This window comes from Mauremys mutica, chromosome 2 (genome assembly GCF_020497125.1).
Source record: "Mauremys mutica isolate MM-2020 ecotype Southern chromosome 2, ASM2049712v1, whole genome shotgun sequence".
NCBI classification, from domain to species: Eukaryota; Metazoa; Chordata; order Testudines; family Geoemydidae; genus Mauremys; species Mauremys mutica.
The window spans coordinates 202,824,515-202,849,157 of NC_059073.1; the positions used below are offsets into that span (position 1 = coordinate 202,824,515).

General features: G+C 41.2%; 1 long non-coding RNA gene across 1 annotated transcript in view; it reads right to left on the bottom strand.

The window, feature by feature from the left end:
* The window catches only part of LOC123362979, a 45,104-nt gene that overhangs the window by 7,051 nt on the left and 13,410 nt on the right, over positions 1-24,643 (bottom strand). Inside the window, exon 2 of the long non-coding RNA XR_006576666.1 lies at positions 6,505-6,633. This is a non-coding gene — a long non-coding RNA (uncharacterized LOC123362979). The remainder of the gene's footprint in view (positions 1-6,504; positions 6,634-24,643) is intronic.

A 24,643-nucleotide genomic window follows, 5' to 3' on the forward strand; every position in this document is an offset into this window, starting at 1 on the left:
CTTTTCTCTGTGTCAGATTCCAACTGGCTATTCACAGCAACAAATGCTTCAATGCCGCACCCAGACTCTGTATGGGAATCTCAGCCCTTACAGGCACAGTCCCCTGTACCACACAGGGAATACTGCTGAAGGCTTTAATTCTAGGGAAAGATTAATCATTAACATAGAAACAGGCAGTGATTGGTCTTCAATGGGATGGCAGCAAAGCATTTAAGATTAAGCATGGGTTTAATGCAGATGCTTTCTGGAATAAAGGCTTAAATAAGAAAGTTAGGGTCTACTGCACCAATAAACATGAACCCTTCATTGTCCACCTCCTTAAGAAACAATAGATATGGTCCTAAGTTCACTGGAGCATTAGCTTCATACTGGACTTAATGCTGAAATTCATGCTGGCTCACTTTTGTCTTAATGACTATCAGTCAAATTAACCTCACATGGAACTGACATACCTACAACCAACAGAACTGTTCTCAGCTGCTACTTAAGTGAGTCACTTCCTCTCCCCAAAGGCACTCGACTCTCCATCCACGATCCTAACTTGCAGCCTTCTGTTTCTGACATTCAGGCTCAACTGAAGTCAGTGAGAATGTTACTGGTGCAGGTTCTCATTGTGACTTCAATTTGGTCGTATAAGTTGGTTTTCACTCTAGTTTTCTGCAAATATGCAGATTACTGAGCAACAACCAGAGAACCTCCAAATTCATACTTATGGTATTTTTTTCTTCCTTTCTTTGTAGATTGAGCTGCACAAGTACAATTGACAAGTTCAGTTATCTATCACATGGAATCTGATGAAAACAGTAAGAATTGACTGTAAAGTTTTTGGCATCAATTTTGGTGATGCTTATATACACCAGTATTGATAGAGACCTGGAGAAGCTCGGGAATGGATACTCTGATCAGTTTGTGTCTTAAAGTAATCAAATTTTGACAAGGACAAGTTTAGCATTGACAAGACAAACTGAAAAAAAAATCCACCTGTACCCTAAGAGTAGACAAACTAACCTACAATGACACAGCTACCTATTACTGTGCCTACTGGAATCGCACAGTGTTAGAAAGCCATAGACAGGCTGTACATAAACCTCACCTTTGTATTCTGAGCCACAGACTTTCAGAAGTTTACAAAAGAAAATCACACACACACACACAGTTGCCGCCTTAATCTTCATAAGCTGAAAGCACACATTTTTTCTGCACTAGATATCAGATCGTCACATACAATTGATGTTTTTAAGTATGGCAGGTATAGATTTAAAAGGGTGTAATAGAAGCTAACTTTTATAGGTACAGCATAGCATGTCATTGACCACATCCTGCAGATACTTATAGTAGAAGTCAGATATCCAGTTCCTCCTTCATTTCTGGTTAATAATCTTTAGAAAGACATTTCTATCAAGTCCCTCCTAGAATGTTCTATATGCTTGCTACCATTTTTTGGGCCTGATATAGGGGTCAGGACACTCAGATCAGGGGGCTGTTAGCAATATTGGTTTTAACACTATTACAAGCAGGGACAAATTTTGGAGGATATTAGTCTACTTAAGATCCCTGATTGGAAGAGAAAGCAAGTTTTCCAGGCCTGTGATAGAAGACCATTTAGCAAGACAACAATATTTTGCCCCCTGCTGACTGAACAGCAAATCAATGAATGGAGAGGGCTAGTAAGCTACTGGAGTGGTCATAGGTGCTGGAATTAGGGATGCTGCTGCACCCCCTGGCTTGAAGTGGTTTCCATTATATGCAGGCTTTACAGTTTGAGTCAATGGCTCTCAGCATCCTGACTATATACAAATTATTAAAGGGACAGCTGTGTTAGTCTGTATCCACAAAAACAACAAGGAGTCCAGTGGCACCTTAAAGACTAAAGGATTTATTTGGGCATAAGCTTCCGTGGGTAAAAAATCCACTTCTTCAAATGCATAGAGTAAAAATTACAGATACAGGCATAAATATATATATTGGCACATGAAGAGAAGGTTGTTACCTTACAAGTAGAGAACCAGTGTATTCAGTCAGGGTGGATGTGATACACTTCCAATAATTGATGATGAGGTGTCAATACCAAAAGAGGGAAAATTGCTTTTTTAGTGAGCCAGCCACTCTCAGTCCCTATTCAAGCCCAAATTGATGGTGTTAAGTTTGCAAATGAATTGTAGTTCTGCAGTCTCTCTTTGAAATCTGTTTTTTAAGTTTTTTTGTTTGTTGAAGAACGGCTACTTTTAAATCTGTTATTGAGTGTCCAGGGAGATTGAAGTGTTCTCCTACTGGCTTTTGTATATTACCATTCCTAATGTCTAATTTGTGTCCATTTATCCTTTTATGTAGAGACTGTCCAGTTTGGATAATGAACATGGCAGAGGGGCATTGCTGGCACATGATGGGATATATCACGTTAGTAGATGTGCAGGTGAATGAGCCTCTGATGGTGTGGCTAGGTCCTTCGATGGTGTCGCTAGAGTAGAAATGAGGACAGAGAAAGCAATGGGTTTTGTTACAGGGATTGGTTCCCGGGTTAGTGTTTCTGTGGTGTGTAGTTGCTGGTGAGTATTTGCTTCAGGATGGGGGGCTGTCTGTAAGCGAGGATTGGCCTGTATCCCGAGGCCTGTGACAGTGGGGGATCGTTTTCCAGGGTAGGTTGTAGATCGTTGATGATGCGCTGGAGAGGTTCTAGCTGGGAGCTATATGTGATGGCCAGTGGTGTTCTGTTATTTTCCTTGTTGGGCCTGTCCTGTAGTAGGTGACTTCTGGGTACCCGTATCTCTCTGTCAATCTGTTTCCTCACTTCCCCAGGTGGGTACTGTGGTTTTAAGAATGCTTGATAGAGATCTTGTAGGTGTTTGTGTCTGTCTGAGGGATGGGAGCAAATTTGGTTGTATCTAAGGGCTTGGCTGTAGACAATGGATCATGTGATGTGTCCTGGATGGAAGCTGGAGGCATGTAGGTAAGTATAGTGGTCAATAGGTTTCTGGTATAGGGTCGTGTTTATTTGACCATCACTTATTTGCACTGTATTGTCCAGGAAGTGGATTTCTTGTGTGGACTGGTCCAGGCTGAAGTTGATGGTGGGGCAGAAATTGTTGAAATCCAGTTGGAATTCTTCAAGGGCCTCCTTTCTGTGGGTCCATATGATGAAGATGTCATCAATGTAGCACAAGTAGAGGAGGGGTGCTAGGGGACGAGAGCTGAGGAAGCATTGTTCTAAGTCAGCCATAAAAATGTTGGCATATTGTGGGGCCATGCGGGTACCCATAGCAGTGTCACTGACTTGAAGGTATAAATCATCCCAAAATGGTTGTGGGTGAGGACAAAGTCACAAAGCTCGGCCACCAGGTGTGCTGTGGCCTTATTAGGGATACTGTTACTGACAGCTCATAGTCCACCCTCATGTGGAATATTGGCATAACGAGCTTCTAAATCCATAGTGGCCAGGATGGTGTTTACAATGCATTGGTGATCTTCCTGAAGTTTCCTCAGGAAGTCAGTGGTGTCCCGAAGATACTAGGCTTGCTTGTAGCCTAGGGTTTGAGGAGAGAATCTAAATAGCCAGATAATCTTGCTGAGATGATGGGGTGTCCAGGATTTCAAGGTTTATGGATCTTGGGTAGCAGATAGAATACCCCTGGTCAGGGCTCTAGGGGTGTGTCTGTGTAGATTTGTTCCCGTGCTATGGCAGGGAGTTTCTTGAGCAAATGGTGTAGTTTCTTTTGGTACTCCTCAGTGGGATTAGAGGATAGTGGCCTGTATAATGTAGTGTTGGAGAGTTGCCTAGCAGCCTCCTGTTAATAATCTGACCTGTTGATGACGACTACAGCACCTCCTTTGTCAGCCCCTTTGATTGTAATGTCAGAGTTGTTTCTGAGGCTGTGGATGGCGTTGTGTTCTGTATGGCTGAGCTTATGGGGCAAGTGATGCTGTTTGTTCATAATTTCAGCCTGTGCATGTCTGTGGAAGCACTCTATGTAGAAGTTCAGTCTGTCATTTCAACCGTCAGGAGGAGTCCATGCAAAATGCAGAATTCTTCTTCTTGGAGTGTTGGTAGGAGGGTTCCTGAAGGTCAGTGCTCTGTTCAGTGGTGTGTTGGAAAATATTCCTTGAGTCAGAGATGACTAAAGTAGGCTTCAACTGTATCATACATGTGGGGGTGGTGGGGCAGCAAGAGAATCCCTGAGATAGCCTGGCAGAAGAGTCTGTCCTAAGTGTGTGGCTGGATAGATTAAAAATATTGTTGGGTGAGATAAGGGTACCACTGTTGTAGCCCCCCGTGGCATGTAGGAGTTTAGTTAATTTACTGTCCTTTTTCCTCTGTAGAGAAGTAAAGTGTTCATTGTAAATGGCTTGTCTTGTTTTGGTAAAGTCCAGCCACGTGGAAGTTTGTGTGGTAGGTTGGTTTTGTCTCTAGTTTTGAGAGCTCATTCTAGATCTTCTCCTGTTTGCTGCACAGGAAGCTGATCAGGTGGTTCTTCAGTTTCTTTGAGAGTGTGTGGCACAATCTCTAACCACAGTCAGTATAGTATGTCGATTGCAATGGATTTTTTTACCTTCAGGTTTTTTACCCATGAAAGCTTATGCCCAAATAAATCTATTCATTTTTAAGGTGCCACCTGACTTCTCATTATATACAAATTGTTCCAGCCCCCTGTGGGTGATTGCTGGAAGTTTGCCATGCCCAGGAATATCCCTGACTGTCTTGATGCTTAAGAATTTTTTATAGAGGAGAAAAATCACTAACCAGGAGTGCGAAAAAATTCAGACACACTTCCAGGATTCTGAACTAGGGGCAGAAACTTGCTGACACTGGAACTGCCTCCACAGACATTGTGCCAAGCATGCATGTGAGATTTATTTGTCACCAGGAGACGTTGTCACATGGTACAGCCACTGGGATTTATTATAATGCAGTCTTCCTGCCACAGTGCTGTGATATTAGTATTGGAATAACTGTACTACAGTGTGACAGCTATAGAACGAAGAATCTGTTGAAATATGTACTTAAGCTTGCTAAGCCTGTAGTCCCAGATCAGATTCCCTCTCACCATCAATGCAACAGTTGCTAGAACAAATCGATAGTTGCACATTTGTTTCCCCTCCTCCTCGGGATCACACATGGTGGGGAGGTTGGAGGAATTGGCATGGCTTCCACCTCCAGCTGAAGATAAGGCCACCCTATAGCACATAAAGATCCTCCATAACAATAGTTTTATTGGTTGTAACCCAAAAATCTCTCCCATTTATGCTGCAATTTCCCCCCCATAGTAACAAAAAGATGGCAGCAGTGGCCACTTTCCAGCTGCAGCTCTGGCTCCATTGGTTCTTCCTCTCCAGCGCATTCCATGGGCCCAAACAGATCCTCAGAATATGGACCTAGGACATTCCCCAGCCCAGTTGGCCACAGAGTCTGTTCCAGGATCTAGTCTAGGTCTGGCAGCCACAGGCACCTTTCTACAGTGGCGTTCCCATACTTGCTTCCACCAGTGGAACTGACCCAGGGGTAGCAACTGAGAGAAATTTTAGGGAAAAAAAGTAGACAGATGAGGCTATTTGACATTTGGAAAGTATCCTGAGCAGAGCCGAGTGGAAGTTCCATTCCATCATTTAATGAAAGGTAAGAAATCCATGACCTCTGAACTTGTCGCTATGCTACTCACCATGGCCTTGGAACTCCCTGGCAGCAGCAGGGATACATTTCAGATCCTTCTACTCCGAAAAAGCACAGTCCCCTCCACTTGGGCTGAAGAAGAGTTTTCTTTAGCTGCTAGCAGGGCTGGGCTTATGCCACATAGCTGAGCATTTGTGGTACCATCCTTGTTCTTTGCACATATACACTAATCAGGGTATCACAGTATCTATCAAGGGCTTTTAAGATCATTTGGAGGAATACAGAGAAGGAAAATCCTGACTCTCATACCAAAGTCTGGTGGCCCAGCAGCACCAGTCAATAATTTGTGCAAGTGCAATCAAGCAGAATTAAAGGTCAAATGGATCCAGAGATGACACTTTCCAAAACAGGCTGTTTAAATACAGAAACTGCTACCCAGTCCCTGCACAGTTTTTTTGTAATTCATTCGTAGATAAAGGAGTTTCTTGGAGGAAAGCTATTGTGCATTTGGAGTTCTATAAGAGAGGTTGTATGGATTTGAGGGTGGGTTTGAGTTGGTTAGGAGAATACTGAGAGATTAAAGTAATTCATTATATATTACCCACCCTACCCAGGAGGAATAGGTTCCCTTATCAGCTCCAAACCTATCCCCACAGTCCCCTCAACTACCAACCCTGATCAGTTCTATACGCAGTCTCCAGAACCCCCTTCCCAACACCTCTTTGTGCAGCAGGGTAAGAAGTTCATACTGGTTTTTATCTACAAATGCTGAAAAGGAGTACAGTGACTCTTCAGATGGTCTCTGGCCACTGTATTACAATAATTTACACATTCTCCAAAGTGCGACATATACATGTCTTAATATTAGTAACAATTAAATATGCTGTCAAAGGGTAACTCACCATCAAAATGCCCCCACCTGGCTGGCAAAGTCTTCTCCTCTGGTTCCTCCTGCCAATAGCCACTCCAGCCCTGCTGTGGTCTGCTCCTTGTGCCTCAGCCCTTCACCAGGTCACACTCACTCTATAACCCTGGAAGGGGTGGGAGTAACACAAAACAAGTCCAATGACTTTGTGACAGATCTTCAGCCCAACTTGGGGCTCACTTACTCGTATACCCCTTATCTCAGGGGGCTTTTATGCCACCTTCCTTGGCAGCCAGTAGGGTTACATGGGCAAGCAGGCAGGCCTGCCCTCTACTCTGGGTTTCAATAAAAGAACCCTGTAGCAAGCAGCTACAAACAGCCTGCTCCTCCCAGCCAGCATTCATCCTTAATTCACCCACCCAGTCCTACCCAGATGAGTATAATTCTAAGTTAGGCCAGGCCCACCCTCCAGATGCAACTGGATGCACTAATTGCTGTCTGGCAGTGGCTCAGGTTAACTCTTTCTTTGCCAGAGTGTGGTATACACTTCATCACATATGCTATTTAATATTTAATAGATATGTGCTTATATTATATCTTTAAATGAAATCTTGTGGCAACATTTTACCTACACGTTTGAAGCAAAATTACATAGCAATAATTAAGTGTATAAATGGCCTTTTTTGAAAGACAGGATAAGGTCAGTTATTAATGTACACAAACATGTGTTATATCTCAGTAGAGGGCAGCAATAGCACACAGTTGCACTCAAGAACCAGTTTGCATCCCAGTGACTATGTCAGGGGTCGGCAACCTTTCAGAAGTGCCGTGCCGAGTCTTCATTTATTCACTCTAATTTAAGGTTTTGCGTGCCAGTAATACATTTTAACATTTTTAGAAGGTCTCCTTCTATAAGTCTATAATATATAACTAAACTATTGTTGTATGTAAAGTAAATAAGGTTTTAAAAATGTTTAAGAAGATTTATTTAAAATTAAATTAAAATGCAGAGCCCTCCAGACTGGTGGCCAGGACCTGGGCAGTGTGAGTGCTGCTGAAAATGAGCTCACATGCCGCCTTTGGCACCTGTGCCATAGGTTGCCTACCCCTGGACTATGTGAACAACTGAGAGAAGACGGCAGACTCAAATTTGTAATGGGAGGGAGAGTGCTTCTGCACAGCCACCATGGACATTGGTGCTGGCCCACATAAGCAACTGAGCAGATTCAGGAACCACTAGCAGCAATTAAGCGTGCTAATAACCAAATTAAATCTTCTCCTAACATGCGTGTGTCCAGGGGCATGCACAAGTGGGGGCAAACAGGGGCACGCGCCTCCCCCACCACCTCCCCTCTCAGTATTCTTCTAAAAAAGAAATTATGCATTTCTGCTCTAGCTCCGGCCCCAGCCCTGGCCACTACTCCAGCCCTGGCGGCTGACCACTGTTCGCTGCCTCAGCCCTGGCCATGCACTGCTTCAGCCCCAGCCCTGGCCCCTCACCTGGCCCCGGCTCTAATGTGCCTGTCCAAAAGTGGTGAAATTTAAATTCCTGTGCATGCCCCTGTCAGCTGTGCCTGTAAAACAAACCAAAAATAAAAGCACCTGACAGATGGAAATCACATGGGATTCTATGCAAAAACTACACAAGTTTTACTGCACTTGTGTTCCCTTCTGCTTTAGTAGATGTGGCTGCATTATCTGGAGGACACAATCCTGGATTTGCAAACATTTTTACCCCTCCAGATTGTTTATGAAAACAGATGAGACTTCAGCCCCCTCCCATCTCCTGGGATTTTAGTTTCTGACCACCTGACAACATACATAGTTTGACTCTTCTAAAAACTTGCCCCACACATCTGCAGGCAGGAGAGCTACCATTGGATCCTGCTTAAACAACCCATTTCCTCTCCCCAGCTGCACCTCTCTCCTCGTCTCTCCATCTGAGGGGCTATTTCAGCGTCCTCTGTTTCAAGTTCAACCCAACCAGTGAGAATGTTACTGCTGCAGGTTTTTATTGTGACTTCAACATGGTCTTGTAAGTCATTTTTGCATTCTGTTATTTTCTACGTGTACCCATTCCTTCAGCAACAAGACACGTTCCAAATTCCTTCAGCTTCAGGTTTATAGTATCATTTCTCCTTTTTTCTTTCTAGATGGATATTCACAAATAACTCTGATACAAACTCCATTGTCTGCCACCAGAGCGGAAACTAGAAGCGCGTATATGTGGTGTAAAATTTCTGGCAAAGGTTTTAATTTTAACAATGATTATATACACTGGTATCGACAGATCCCTGGGGAAGCTCCAAAAAGGATTCTGTACACTAAATCAGGATCAGCTATTATGGATGAAGGCTTTGATAAAGAAAAGTTTAAAGCTAGTAATGATGTTTCTGCATCCACCTCTAATCTCAGAGTAGACAAACTAACCCAAGAGGATGCTGCTATCTATTATTGTGCCACCTGGGATACCACAATAGTAGAAACCCATAGACAACCCGTACAAAAACCCATTCTGAGCCAAGTGTATGAAACCAGACACATCCTTTATCCTTCCTCTCAACTTGGAACCAACAGCAGAAACTCCTGACTGGTTTCTGCAATATGACAGGAAGAACAACAGCACAGGACTGCAGTTTTGAATTACATTTTGTTACAAAGATGTAAACTACTGTTACAAAGATCAGAAACTATCAAAGCCTTCATCCACAGAAACTGATCCTGATTTAATTTGGGTTGAATTTACAAACAGTTTTGCTGAAAAAAAAAATATTTGTTTTTTAAAGTTGAAATTTCACTTCAACAGTTTCAAAATGAAACATTTTGACTTTTCATTTTGAAACATTTTGTTTTGAAATTTAGTCAGATTTAGTCTAAAAAAAAAAACACCAAAAAGATACAAGTCTCCCCAAAATAAAATATAATGAAACACAAAACAAAAAAAAAATGCTTTGGCAAGAACAAAATGTTTCATTCAATCTGAAATGAAAATATTTCAGTTTTTCATTTTGGTGAGAAAAATAAAAATAGGTTTTATTTTGGCCTGAGCCAAAACAAATTTTAGTGGGGATTTTTCAGACACTTACACACACGCTTAACTTTAAGCATCTGGATAGTCGACCATCTCTGGAGAGCAGACAATCACCTATGGCAGCAAAATGTTGCATATGTATAACTGTTTGTGCAAATGAGTGTTGGCTGGTAGAACAGCATATTTGCTTATAAAAGCCCTAGATTGAGGCTAAGATTCCCCTTGTGTCAGAACTACCCCGGGGCAGCAAAGCACCAGCATGGCAGGTCTGCGCTGCCACCACCATCCCCTTCCCACTTTACCTGATGAGGAAGCTCCTGAGAGAAAGTAGGCCTAGCAGAAGCACCCTGGGCCCTGCAATCCCCAGCAGTCAGAAGTCCCCTGGGCCATGGAAGAGTGGGCCAAATTCTGCTCAACATTACACCATTTTCTTGAATATGTGGTGTAATGAAAGGCAGAGTCTGGCCCAGAGAAGAATGTCAGCTGCAGGAATATCACTGTTGGATGTATAGTAAAATCACCAGCTCATTAAAATTATGCCAAATTCTGACACCAGTTACATACAGGCAATGCCAGAGCCAGCAGTGGTCTCGCACCTCTGTAAATGCAATCAGCATATAGCCTATAGTGGCCAGTGCATATTTCACAATAGGATCTCCTCTATCCTGGTACAGCACTTTCACAGACAGGGTGCATATAGCAATATAATTCAAAAACAGCTTATGAAACTCCTTCTGAAACAATAGCAAACTATTACTTTAGGTAAAAACAAAGAGTTAATCCATGAGGCACTCTGAGTTTGCATGACACAAGAGTCAAAATAAGTGCAAGGACAATGCATTTATTTAAGAGATTACTGATTTGTTTTCCTTGACAACAATTCTATCAGATCTGTAAACTTGTTGGGAATCTCAGATAAGAAAGGATGAAAAATTCCTGAGTAAATTTTCTCTAGGAATTGGGGCTTATTCCAAAGCTCATTTAAATAAATTGAACAACTTCCCATTGACTTCAAAGGACTTGGCATCAGACCCTTAGTGATCTATTTTCATCACTGATTGAGAAAAAAAAAGTTCTATTAGTTGCTTTTTTCATGCTGAGAGCGTTAGTCCTTGATCAAATCTGCTGATGTTTATGTTGAAAAAAAAAGAAAAAAAAAAACCAAAAGGAGTCCAGAGAACCTCACTACCTGTAACTATTGTTATAAAAATCTCATACTCTTTTTAAAAAGTTCTAAACAAGGGATGAGTCAGAGAAGAGCTGGAGGATAGCATGAGGGAAACCAGGGCAGCTTAGTAAATGTTCCTATCTTAAAGTCCAGCCTTATGAACTTTTATAGAGGGAAAACACAAATCTATATTGCTTTGAAAAAGCTTATTGTCACCCTCAGATCTGTCGACATTTCTCACCCTCAGATCTGTTGCTTCCTCTGTTCAAGTGACCCCTCCCTTTTTCTGAGATCAGAATTCATATTCTTTTGTTTCTCAGTAGCAGGTTCATCAAAACTTAGTGAGAATGTCACTGTTGCAGGGTTTTTCTACACACAGGCACATTACTGAACAATAATTGGAGATCCTCCATGTTCATTCAATTTCAAATTAACTGGTCTTTGTCTCTTTTCTCTGTAGATGGAGAGGCCCAAGTACTGGTACAATCTCAACTATCAATCACCAAAGTAGAAGACAGAACTGCACGAATTGACTGTCATGTTTCTGGCATAACCCTTAGTAGTGCTTATATACACTGGCATCAACAGAGACCTGATAAAGCTCTGGAACGATTCTCTATTTTTTATGAGGAAACCCCATCTTGAATCAGGATTCTGAGAAGGGAAAATTTGAGGCAGATAAGCAGCTCTCTGAGTTGACCTGTACCCTAAGAATAAAGAAAACAACCAAGAATGATGCAGCTACCTATTACTGTGCCACTTGGGATCACACAGCATCAGAAAACCATTCACATTCTGTCCAAAAACCTACTTTGTATTCTCAACAACAGTCTTTCAAATGTATGAAACCACAGCTACCTCCTAATCCTATTTCTCATGATGGAACCAGAGACAGAGACACCTTACTGGTTTCTGCAACAAGAGATAAAAAGCAACAGAACTATTGCTCTCAAGTTTTGCAAACAATAAGATCCCACCTGTCGCTGCCAAACAAACAATAAGACCTCGTAGTTGCACAGGACAGCTACATGCTCCAGAGCACATGAAACTAGACTAGCAATGTTATAACACATTTTGACATTAGCAGAGCAGAAACAGGAAAAAGATTTGAGCTCTTTAATTAGCTGTGAATAGCTTTTTAGTCCAGGAGATGCCTGCTCATAGAACCACAAAGCTCAGTTCTAAAGAACCGTTTCATATTTAGTCTGCAATACCAGTTTGTTAGATGAGATGTAATATCAAAGTTACACTCTCCTGGAGCAGATATTTCTATCTAGCCATACATGTGAATGCACCTTACGAGCAAATAGATGATCAAAGTCCTGGCCCCACAGAGCTGATACCCTAAACTGAGAGGAGTTACTAGAGAAATGTGGATTAATACTTGGATGGATAATGAACGAAGGAAAACAAGGACTGCAGTGAGGTGACATGCATCTGGACACATCTTCAGACTTACACATTTTTTTTAAATTTAGTTACTTCTTTTCCACTCTCTGCCATATGGTCAGGAACTCACGCACACACACACAAACACACACACACACACACACAGAGCACCAAGAGGAATTAGGTTTTGAAGGCCCATGGGATGAATGCATTTTTGACAGAAATTTGATATAAATGTAAACTAATAGTGCTATAGTGTAGAATGTTAAAAGCAATTGTCACATGCTTTAATGAACTGGAGGCTGTGTGTGTGTGCGTGTTAATGCACACTTCCCTCTAGTGGATGGTTCCAGATTTGCACAACTATGTGACATAGGCCCTATACAGATAAATGAATTCCTTTGTGTGGGATTATGCTGCTTTATTCTGTATTTAACAGAGAAATGAATTGTCTGTTTATAAAAAAGGCTCTTGAAATATTTAGAACATCACCTTTTTGGTGGCTTTCCGATCACTAAAGGAGAGCTAAACAGAGTTCTTCTTCAGTTCAAGTAGATGGAGTTCTGTGCATTGGATTAGTCCCCAAGTCAACAAAAAGTAATAATGAAAAATTAATGAAGTTGCTTGTAAATTAAGAGTTGGGGTGAAACTAAGGTCTTGTCTACAGTTACCGCACTGCTGTAGCACTTAGTGAAGACACTACCTACGTTAACAAGAAAGCTTCTTCTGTCAGCATAGATACTCCGCCTCCCCAAAAGATCGTAGCTATCTCAATGGGAGAAGCCCCCGCCACACACACATCAACATAATGCTGTCAATAGTGGGAGTTAGGTCAGTATAACTGTTATCTGGGTTGTGGATTTTCTGCACCTGAGTGATGTAGTGATACTGACATAAGTTTGTACTGTAGACCAGGGCTAAGCGTACATGAGCAGCCATCGTATTTCAGTAGAGGACATTAGCACACAGGTATGTTAGCTCTGTTATAAGTACTGAGATGTAAAACGGCCAAGCTATCACAGTTAAGTAGGGAAAAAACACTGAAGAATTTAAGACTGAAAGATGCACTACAGCTCAATTCTGCCAGATGCTCAGTGTCTCTGGAAACATTGTGAACACCATCAACTTCCACTGGCATCGGTGGGATCTGAGGTATCTCTCTTTTTGTGGTGGCTCTCTCTCTGCAGTGGCTCAGCAGCTTCCCAAGGAAAGCAATGAGTGAATGACTTCAAGACAACAGTTTTAATTGCACCATCAACAGTGTTTCCTTCTCCCCACTCTTTTTCCAAATGCCCACTCTGGTCCACCACCTGCCTATCCAGTTCTCCAAGAAATGAAATCATGCTTTCTTCCACACCATCACATACACATATATGTGTATAGCCCCTGACTGGTTTCATATGAAACATCACTACTTTCTCCTCTGTAAGATTTCTAGTCCACAGGGCGTACAAGAAATCTTCTAACACACAATGACTGAGCTTTGGGGATGAGTGAGGAGAAAACAAAAACCAGTGTATTTGTGAATAAACAAGGACATAGGGAAAAAGGTTATTTGTTTTGGCTTTCCCTTTCGCCACAAGCTTGGAAGGTCACTCCTTTTTTAAGACTGTCAGCAGTCCGAGGCAGAACTTTGCCTCTTTGTTTTCACTCTGGGGCTCAGATCCTGCGTAGAACCTCAGGGTGTAATAAATAACAGAAATAATCAACACTGATCCTTCATTATTCATTAAAGGATCATTAAACACACCCGAGGAATCTGTTTCATGCTAGTGCTAGGGTTGAAACTCACCCAAGGTCAAAGTTATTATAATGAGCAGCGCTCTACGTCACCCTGAAATAAGTCTTCTACAGCCAGTACCACTTAACTGGAGGTTACCTAAATCTCTCTCTCTCCCCACCTACAGGTCTCTCTCCATTCAAAATCATCGTTTACATTCCTTGGCTGGAGGCTAACAAGAGCAGCAAAAATGTTGCTGTTGAAGACTTTTGTGCTGGCTACGGTTTGCTCCTATGTGTTTCTCTCACTGTTCTCCACATACGTAGGCCCATGACAGCAGCAGCTGGAGAGCCTTCACTTCTATCATATTGTAGGGATATTAAAGAAGGTTTATATTAGACATGGTTTATATGAAAAATGACTTATTGTTAATTGATGCCTCATAACTAAAGGTTTATGTTAAAAGTAAATTTGTGATTCTAACCTGCAAGCCACCAGCTGTGTCTGTGTGAAGCCTGCTCAAAGAAATACTTTGTATAAAACTTGTTAAACATTAATTAACTCTAAGTAAGCCAAAACAGTAGCTGTTATAGTGTATAAATAGAGACCCCCACCCTCTGTAAGTTTTCATCTCACTTTATCTTTGATTGTTAAAAGACAGGGAGTCTCACATAAATTGGTAACACCCCAAAAAGTAAAGAAACAGTGAAATAGATGTGATTAAGATATAGAATGTATGTGACTGAATGGTTAGGGAGTTACCAGTCTGAAGAATTCAGTGTTGGCTGAAGAAGGTGTCAAGTGGGATCAACCAGATGACCCACCACACCTCAAAAGAAGGAAAAACAAGCATCTGACAGAATGGAGCCAGCCATCTGCTGATTGATTTAGCAACAGCAGAATGAGGCAACTCCTATGAACTAACATAGGGAAAAATCCCTATAAAACTGGACTCTAAAGACTGAGGACTTTGAGTCTATGGTTCTGATACCAACCTCCAGGAGCATCAGATGCATCTGACACAGACTCGGCTCCATCCTCATGACCAAGGTACCTGGCCAGTAACTTGGCATGAGCAACATCTAGGCTGGTAACTATAACATCTATACAGAACCTGAATGAATGATTGTGTGGATGAATATGTGTGTGTGTGTGTATAAGGAATAAGTAGTAATGGAAACAAGTAGGAAAACATTGTCTTTTGTTTTGTTATGGTATTTACAATAAATGTGGCATCTTTGCCTTATCCCTCTTAATAAGATCCTGCTGGTTTTTTTTATTATATTGGTACAACATTTTGGTGGAGAATAGCGAAAGGGGGATTATGGTATTTTTGCCTCACTTATTGTAAACCAATCTGTGTGCACACAACCGGCTCTACAGAGCACGGTTCTATTCTTGGTTAACCAAAACTGCTGGCCCCCGTGTGGGTAGCAGGAAAATAAAGAGCTCATAAAATTATTGACAAAACCTGCTGGCCCCCGTGTGGGTAGTAGGAAAAGATTGTTAACAAAACCTGCTGGCCCCCGGGTGGGTAGTAGGAAAAGTAAAATTGTTAACAAAAACTGCTGGCCCCCGGGTGGGTAGTAGGAAAATTGTTAACTAAATCTGTTGGCCTCCGTGAAGGTAGCAGAAAAAGAAATATATATATATATATATCAGGAGCAACAAGAGGGTCCCAGGGACCAAACAGTGCTGCTCGCTGAACAAAATTTAAAATGTTTAAGAAAAGGCAAGGGAAGACAGTCCCAGAGGAAGAAATGAAGTCAAAAGTAGCTTCTACCTCACCTTTTATTAAAGAGATAACGCCTTTTCAGAAAATTCTCCAAAGATATGGGCACAGTCCTTGGACTGAACAAGCCCTTGCAGATATCTGCACCATTTTGAACCTAGAGGATAGATTGGCCCAATATATCCTCATATGCAAACCCCTAAATGCAGTAAAAAGAGATGCTGCAGGGATCTGGCTGCTGTGGAAGGCTTGTAATGACAGCTACCTCCACCTAGCAGCCTGTAAAGAGGAGAAAATAGCTCTAAAAGAAAAACTATCCCAATTGGAAAAAGGGGTAGAAAATTGGAAAGTAATGGCACATTGGGAAAAAGAGGCTTGGGACCCCCCAAAAAAACATGGGAAGAAAATATGTGAAACAACCATTGTAAGCTGCTCTTTTAGGAATTAGGGGCTATAGTGCTTAATATTTATCAGTTTGGGTTTTTTTTTTTTGTTGTGGTTGGTTGTTGTTCACAACTGTTGGGAAAATGTAAAAACAAACAAAAAAAACTGCATTAAGATTTACAAGCCTCTGCTGCAAAAGCAGAGAAATAAAAATGTATGTAGTACCCAAACCCAGTTAAGTGCCCTTAAGGTTGGGTACAGAGAGTTAAAACAGCACTCTCAAATCCTACAACAGCAGTAACATCAGAAGAAGGAACATTTGAGACCCCTCTGGAGAGTGGGAAGGGGAATATTTGGGTAGATTCCTCCTCCCAGGGCCAGAATGCCATGGCAAAGTGGCTGGGAATTCCTGCATCTGCCTCAGACCTCCAGGCCATGGCAAAGTGGCTGGAAATTTTAAAGTAAAAATTTTTTTTTTTGCACCACTTAATTAGCATTTGTGCAGCCCCAAGTACCAAACACACTGTGGCAGAGACTAAGCAGGGTCTGCCATGTGGAAGCACTGTGCTAATTTATTTCTAAGTTTCTATTTTTCAGGCTCTAAAACCAAAACATCAGAAGAGCTGGTACCAGCTGAAGAGTTATAAAATACCATGGTTATAGTGTCGCGACAAAGTCTGTGTTCAGTGTTCTGTGTTGCATGTTCTCTGTTGCATGTTCTGTGTCTGTCTCTAGTGGTGTCCTGTGCTAGCATTGGGTCCAGAAAAAATATACTACACTAGACAGAGCAAATGTCTCTCTACTTCCCCCATGTCCATCCAACTTATCAATCACCACTTGTGTCCAAAAGACTTTGGTCCCCAGTGCATCAGGTTTATTTTTTGTTAGGTTTTCCACACTTTTCTCTATACACTCTGGTTCTACTTCCCCAAGTCCTAAAGGGTAGTTCTTGGGCCCCCATAACCTGTAAGACCTTGGCCCATAATTGCAGGGCCCCATCTTTCAGGTCCCCAAAAACCTCTTAAGTACAACTGTTAAAAATAGGGAATTCTGCAACATTTTAGCAAATAAATGTTAAAGTCCAAATCAGCTTAACCCTGCATAACAACTGTGGTCCTCCTACAAAATCTTATTTCTTGTGTGTGCTTAAGAACCTCAGAAACTTTTATTGTTTGATGGCTATTGCAGCATCAAACTTAGACCTCATCTTATGTGTCAATGGTAATGGTTATGGTTTTATTGTATTCCCAATTATTATAACTATAATTGTTTGGATTTGTGTTTAGGTTATATCTGGTCTTTAGTCAATTGTAATGGTTTTAGTTATATTCACCTGGTTATAATTGTTTGGTTTGTTTACAACAGATCACCTGTGCCCTACCATGACAACAACTACTGTAATGATCATAGATCAAGGGGCAGAGTGTTAGCAGCCCCCAGCAGATAAATGTAAATGCAATGTCAGTACTGTTTTTACTAAACAAATAACTTATTACTGGTATAATATATTCTTTGGATGGTCCCCAACCACTACTGGCATCCTATCAGTAATGCTACATCCCTTAATAGTTATCTAGGCTGGTAACTATAACATCTATACAGAACCTGAATGAATGATTGTGTGGATGAATATGTGTGTGTGTGTGTATAAGGAATAAGTAGTAATGGAAACAAGTAGGAAAACATTGTCTTTTGTTTTGTTATGGTATTTACAATAAATGTGGCATCTTTGCCTTATCCCTCTTAATAAGATCCTGCTGTTTTTTTTTATTATATTGGTACAACAATATCCCACCTTAGTGGTCTCTTTTCCAAGCTGAGAAGTCCCAGTGTTATTAATTGCTCCTCATATGGAAGCTATTCTATACCCCTAATCATTTTTGTTGCTCTTTTCTGTACCTTTTCCAATTCCAATATTTTTTTTTGAGATGGGGTGACCATATCTGCAAACAATATTCAAGTTGCGGGCATACAGTGGATTTATATGGAGGCAATATGATATTTGCTGTCTTATCTATCCCTTTCTTAATGATTCCCAACATTTCTTAGCTTTTTTGACTGCTGCTGCACATTGAGAACTATCCACAATGACTCCAAGATCTCTTTCTTGAGTGATAACAGCTAATTTAGAGCCCATCATTTTACATGTATAGTTGGGATTGTGTTTTCCAAGATTCATTACTTTGCATTTATCAACACTGAATTTCATCTCATTTTGTTGCTTGTTCGTTCAGTATTGTGAGATCCCTTAGTAACTCTTTGCAGTCTGCTTTGGATTTTACTATCTTGAATACTTTTGCATCACCTGAAATTTTGCCATGTCACTGTTTACCTCTTTTTCCCATCATTTATGAATATATTAAATAGGGCTGGTCCCAGTACAGAACCCTGAGAGACACCACTATTTACCTCACTCTATTCTGAAAACTGACCAATTATTCCTACCCTTGGTTTCCTATCTTTTAACCAATTGCTGATCCATGAGAGGACCTTCCCTCTTATCCCATGACAGCTTACTTTGCTTAAGAACCTTTGGTGAGGGACCTTCTCAAAGGCTGTCTGAAAATCTAAATACATGAAATCCACTGGATCACCTTTGTCCACATGCTTGGTGAGGCATGATTTCCCTTTACAAAATCTGTGTTGACTCTTCCCCCAACAAATCATGTTAATCTATGTGTCTGATAAACAGAAATTTAAAAGGTACAGAATTAACTAAACTTCCTCATTTTCTGTAGTACTCCTTCCTGATATTAAATGCTACCTTGGTGGGCTGCTTTGGTGTTTCCCCCTGCACAGGGATGTTAAATTTCATTTTGTTATGGTCACTATTACCAAGCAGTCCAGGTATATTCACCTTTTGGATAAGATCCTTTGCTCCGCTTAGGACTAAAACAAGAATTGCCTCTCCTCTTGTGGGTTCCAGGACTAGCTGCTCCAAAAGCAGTCATTTAAGGTATCAAGAAACTTTCTCTCTGCATCCTATCCAGAGGTGACATGTACCCAATCAATAGCAGGACAGCTGAAATCCCCCATTACTATTTATTATTATTGAGTTTTTTCATTTTTATAGCCTCTCTAATCTCTGAGCATTTCACAGTCACTATCACCATCCTGGTCAGTAGAATATCCCTATTGCTATATCCTTATTATTTAAGCATGGAATTACTATCCATAGAGATTCTATGGTACTGTTTGGTTCATTTAAGATTTTTACTTCATTTGACTCTACACTTTCTTTCACACATAGTGCCTCCCCCACTAGCATGACCTATTCTGTCCTTCTGATATATTTTGTACCCTATTTGTTCTATTGATTATCCTCATTCCACCAGGTTTCTATGATGCCCATTATATCAATATCCTCATTTAATATGAAGCACTCTAGTTCACCCATCTTAGTAGTTAGACTACTAGCATTTGTATACAAGTACTTTAAAAAATTGTCACTTCTTAGCTCTTTTCCATTATGTGATGTAATTGAATTACTCTTTCATTTGGCTGTTTCTTATCAGATCTTCCCTGTATTTATCATCTTCAATCCTCTCTTCCTTACTAAGATACAAAGAATCTCAATTAACAGATCCTCCCATAAGGGATGTGTCTGTCTGAACCACATGCTCCTCTACACCTGTCAGTTTTACAGCAACCCTTACTTTAAAAACTGGGCTTACAGGGTGGAGGTTTGTCATCAGTCTAGAGGAGCATATCACCTGGAGTGAAAATCCTGGCTCTAGGTGTCAAAGTCAGACTCAGGACTCAATTTGTCAAACCACTCTGTTTATTAACAAAGTGCTCTGCTAATACACCCAGATAGTTTGAGTCTTGCATGGTGCTCAAGCTATCTTATTTATACAGATAAAAGGGCACAAACTTAACAAGATAACAAAAAAGAAGCAGAATTGATAAGTTTGCCTGGGGCTAGACATATATCTTATTTCCTTACTAACTACTACCGATCTCCTGTTAATGTTCCACCATAAGCTTAAATCATTGTTTCATATCTTAATGTTTCTCTTCCTGACAACTATATTTCAACATTCCTTATTCCTGCTTAAAGGAACATACGGCATTTCTTTAATCCATTCTATTTTAACAGTATAAATCATTCTACTTTCACATAGGTTTTTAAGGTCAGGCTTAACAAAGCCCTGGCTGGGATGATTTAGTTGGGGATTGGTCCTGCGTTGAGCAAGGGATTGGACTAGATGACCTCCTGATATTCTATGATGCTCACACTGCTGCAACGCACAACCCAGTTATTTACACCATGTACTTCAAGAAGGGTTTGGTTAAGTTCATCAAAAGCTCAAGAAGCAAATCATTTGTATTTAAAACACACCAGTATCAATTTTGATTGCTCTAGGCAAGTATTGCTGGATAATCCAACCAATCAAGGATGACAATAAGCTGTTGCCTAATGAAGCCACATTGTTGCATGGAACAGAAAAAAACCCAACAGATGCATGTGATTATGAGAACTGAATACAACTAAAGTTATGTTTGTCAGTCAGGCATTAACAAGATTATAACCAGCACCATTCACTGTGCAAGCTCCGCTATGCACTCTGCTGGTCACATAGGCAACCAGTTTAGCTGCTTATGGAAGTCAAAGTGATTGGAATGGACTTCATGCAAATAAGCAAGCAGCAGTGTATTATGCAAAATGAACACCCCTTAGTCTGTGTTCTATATATAAATATATAAAGTTTTGCTTTATTTACATGGAAAACTAATTTGTAAAAATCAAACTTCATTTGAAATTAAGCAGCAGGGACAGGAATTGTAGGATGTAACAAATTCTCAACCCAGGTTCAAATGAACACAGTAAAGCTCTTCTGGGTATTTGGACTCTGTCGTCCCAAATGTACAGATCTTGAATCATTACCCATATCCAAACTCTATGCAAACACACCATGGATTCTTGTTGTGTGCACCTGCTGGTCAGCAGCATTTAAAATAAGCCAGTCTCTCCTCAGTTTAAATCACTGAAAGGGAAGAATAAGTGAGCAACACACACAAACAAACACACTATGTAGAAGGTTTTCTGTGATTAAAGGGGATGCAGTTCAAATTAATGCAAATTCTACAAAGCTGAAGTCATTCCGGAAGGAAATAATACTGTATGTTTGGATTCTAAGCATGAGAAATCCTGGTAAAACAAAGTTCCCAGGCAGTTCTAACAACACCAATGAAAGGGTTAACAGGTAGAAGTGCACACAGTTTCAGTCCATCCACAAACACCAAGAACTAGAGATGCAGAGAACTATGGAGGGGTTTGGAGAGCATGGACAGTGGAACCTTCAGAGGTTGGAGAGAGCCATATTGCCCAGGTGGAAATGAATAATTCTGTCACAGAGGAGTGAGGCTCTGAGGGCTGATGAGGTAGTTAGAGCTGTGGCACCAGCTCTGCTCCCCCAGCCCCTGAAATACATTGAGTTTGCCTGAAAAAAATAGTAGTAATGGTGAAGACCTGCTGTTCCTTCAAAGCAGAGCTGTGATCCCTGAATAAGGTGACAGCCTTGCCTTGGCTTCACAGCTCACAGGAGCATTGACTACAAAAGCTGATGATCAGCAATTCCGCACACAAGAGGACCCACTGCATCACTTCGCACCATTCTGGTGCCATAGCTGGCTCTGAGGATTCCCCTTGTGTAAGAACTACCCCTGGGTGGCAAAGCACCAGCATGGCAGGTCTGCGCTGCCACCACCGCCTCCTCCCCAGTTTGGTGGACGGGGAAGTTCCTGGGAGAAAGTAGGCATGGCAGGAGCACCCTGGGCCCGGCAATCCCCAGCAGTTGAAAGATCCCTGAGGGGGGGGGCATGGAAGAGTGGGTCACATTCTGTTCATCATTACATCATTTTCTTGAACATGTGCTGAAATGAAGGGCAGAATCTGGCCTAGAGAGTAATGTCAGCTACAGGAATATTACTGTTGGATGTATAGTAGAATCACCAGCTCATTAGAATTATGTCAAATTCTGACACCAGTTACATACAGGCAATGCCAGAGCCAGCAGTGGTCTTGCACCTTTGTAAATGCAATCAGCATTTGGCCTATAGTGGTCTGTGCACATTTCACAATAGGATCTCCTCTAGCCTGGTACAACGCTTTCACAACACTGGAATTACGAACTTCATTCTTCGCATGCTTTTCTGGCATGAACTGTGCACTAAAAATCACCTAATCTATATCTTAAAAAAAAAAATCACTGAAGAGTGATTGATACAATGTAATGTCACAGTAAATTGTCAGCTAGAGAAACCACCTCTCTTCATATTTCAGTATTAGGCTATACAATCTGATTCCCAAGAGTTTTACTCGTTTATCGCCATGAGGGGGTACCAGAAGCTTGAATTTGTATCTAGCTAACCTGAGCTGTTACTTTGTTCAGTCTTCAAGCAGGAACTGGGTGCAATATTTATCATCATGGAGGCAGGGGTCATCTCTGCAGATACACAGAGCTAATTAAGTGAAATGATAGAAGCAAAACCAGTGTTGCATGTACAGTAATTGGCTATTGAGACCTGCAGGCAAATATAAAGTAGATTACTCAGTGCACAGTATCACACATTATAGCAAACCACCTTGGGAAACACATATGCATATTAAAACATACACCAGAAATCAAACCATACTCTCTCCCCTTAGGAATTCTACAATGAATAGCTACCAGCATAATAATATGGAGATATACCTATCTCATGGAACTTGAAAGGTCATTAAGTCCAGTCCCTTGCCTTCACAACAGGACCAAATACTGCCCCTAAGAGATTATTTTTGCTGCAGATCTGTAAATGGCCCCCTCAAGTATTGAACTTGCAACCTTAGGGTATAAGCAGGCCAATGCTCAAGCCACTGAGCTATCCCTCCCCCCAGTTTGGTTTAAAAGAGGAATTGTCAGGGTAAAAAACAAACAAAAACAAACACACACACACACACCCCACCCTGCTATTTTTAACTGTTTCAAAGAAGTACCTCAAATAATCATTTTATAATAATGAAAGAAATTTTAAATTCACCGCTTGATTCACTCTGTTGCTCAGAGATCTTCACACTACCTTGGCAATGCATAGCAGCCATAAACCCACTTTATGCTCCCAGTCTTCTTAGATTTTCTTTTTCTGTTTGTTTCCACTTGGACAAGGACCACAAATAATTCAGTTTCACTTTTTGGTTCTCACACTCTGGCCCAAAGCTGCAATGTTTGAGTTGCAAGCGCTGAAAAAGAATATTCATTTTCGGGGATTAAAAACAAAATGTGTAAGAAACTCAGTGAGAGCATCTTCATGGACACACACACACAGAAGTCAACATTAACCCTCATTTAGCAATAAAAATCTAATCCTTCCAAGCCTATCTATATTGTAATGCAGCTGTCTCAGGGGTGAAATGTAATGAGCGTACACAACAGCTTGGAGAGGAAGTGAGGATTACACCATATCCAACTGAAACTCCAGGGGGAAGTTTAGGTGAACAGAAAGGAAGTACTCAAATTGGAATTTGACAAGGACACTAGGGCCCACATCTTCCAGGTTTATGGGTGTCTAACATGAATTGAAATTAATTGGAGTTAGGCACAGAAATACTTTCAGCACTGGGCATAGGCTCCTATTCTTATAAAAGGTTCCATGGGATCTTTAATGATGGGACGTTAACATGACCTTTGTCTTACATTTCATTTAAAAAAAAAAAAAGGAAGCAGTTGAGCAGGCAGTGATCTTCCCAAGAAGGGATGAGTTTGTGTTTTATTTCCAATGACAGCACCTCCTGCCTGTTTTGCTGGAGGGATCTGGTGCAGAGTTTGAGAGTTGGACATGGTTTCACCCTTCCCCAGTTTTACTGACTAAGAATTATTTTAACATTAACGATTTAAAGTCTGTATGCTTCAACTAATCAAGACATATGACTGTGTAGTTCTCTAGTGCAGGGTGAAGAGCATGCAGTGAGCAGTCTGTTTTTGGTTAGTGGCTCACACACTGGGCTCACATGTGTCCCCTCTCACACTCTTAAATAAAATTGGAAACTCTTTGACACAGTGAGAACAGCAGCACTTCATCTCTTCTGCTCAGGACTGGGCAGCCTGCTCCCACCTTTTTCTTTCAGCATTTGATTATTTGTCACTCAAGACTGAGCAGCATTGACTTCTTGTGCTTTTATTTCTCCTCAGGAGCCAGAGCAATTCCAGGAGACATGGTGGGGTTTCTGGAAATTCTCTTCACTTGCCTCTTGCCATGTAAGTTTGTTGAACTCAGTCCTGTTTGTTATTTATGGTTATTTATGCAGCATTGTGGGCTTGGATCCCCAGAGTTACAACAGTTTTATTCCAGGGCAACTCTAGTGAAAGCAATGGAGTAAGACTGGAGTCTCAGTACCCCTGAGTGTGTATGGAGCTTTGCAGATAATCCAAAAACAATGGGCCCAGTTCTCCACGGCCCTGCCCCTTGCACTGTCATTGATACCTGTGCCTCGGAGAGAAAAAACCCTGAGACCAGAATTGTCCTTTCAGCACACCCTTGGCTGAAATTAAACACTTCTCCCTCACTATTCACATACAAGATGAAAGGCAGCAGAGAAGCAACCCCAGTGCCCCTTCAGTCTAAGCAGCATGGACTCTGCATAGGACAGACATTACTGCTCCATGTAGATGGATTATTTCTAGCAGCCATTTCCTCATTGCTCTTTATCCTCCTTTTGCCTTCCAGCTGTGCTGTGGGCCATTCACCTGGAGCAGGTACCAATCTCCATCAC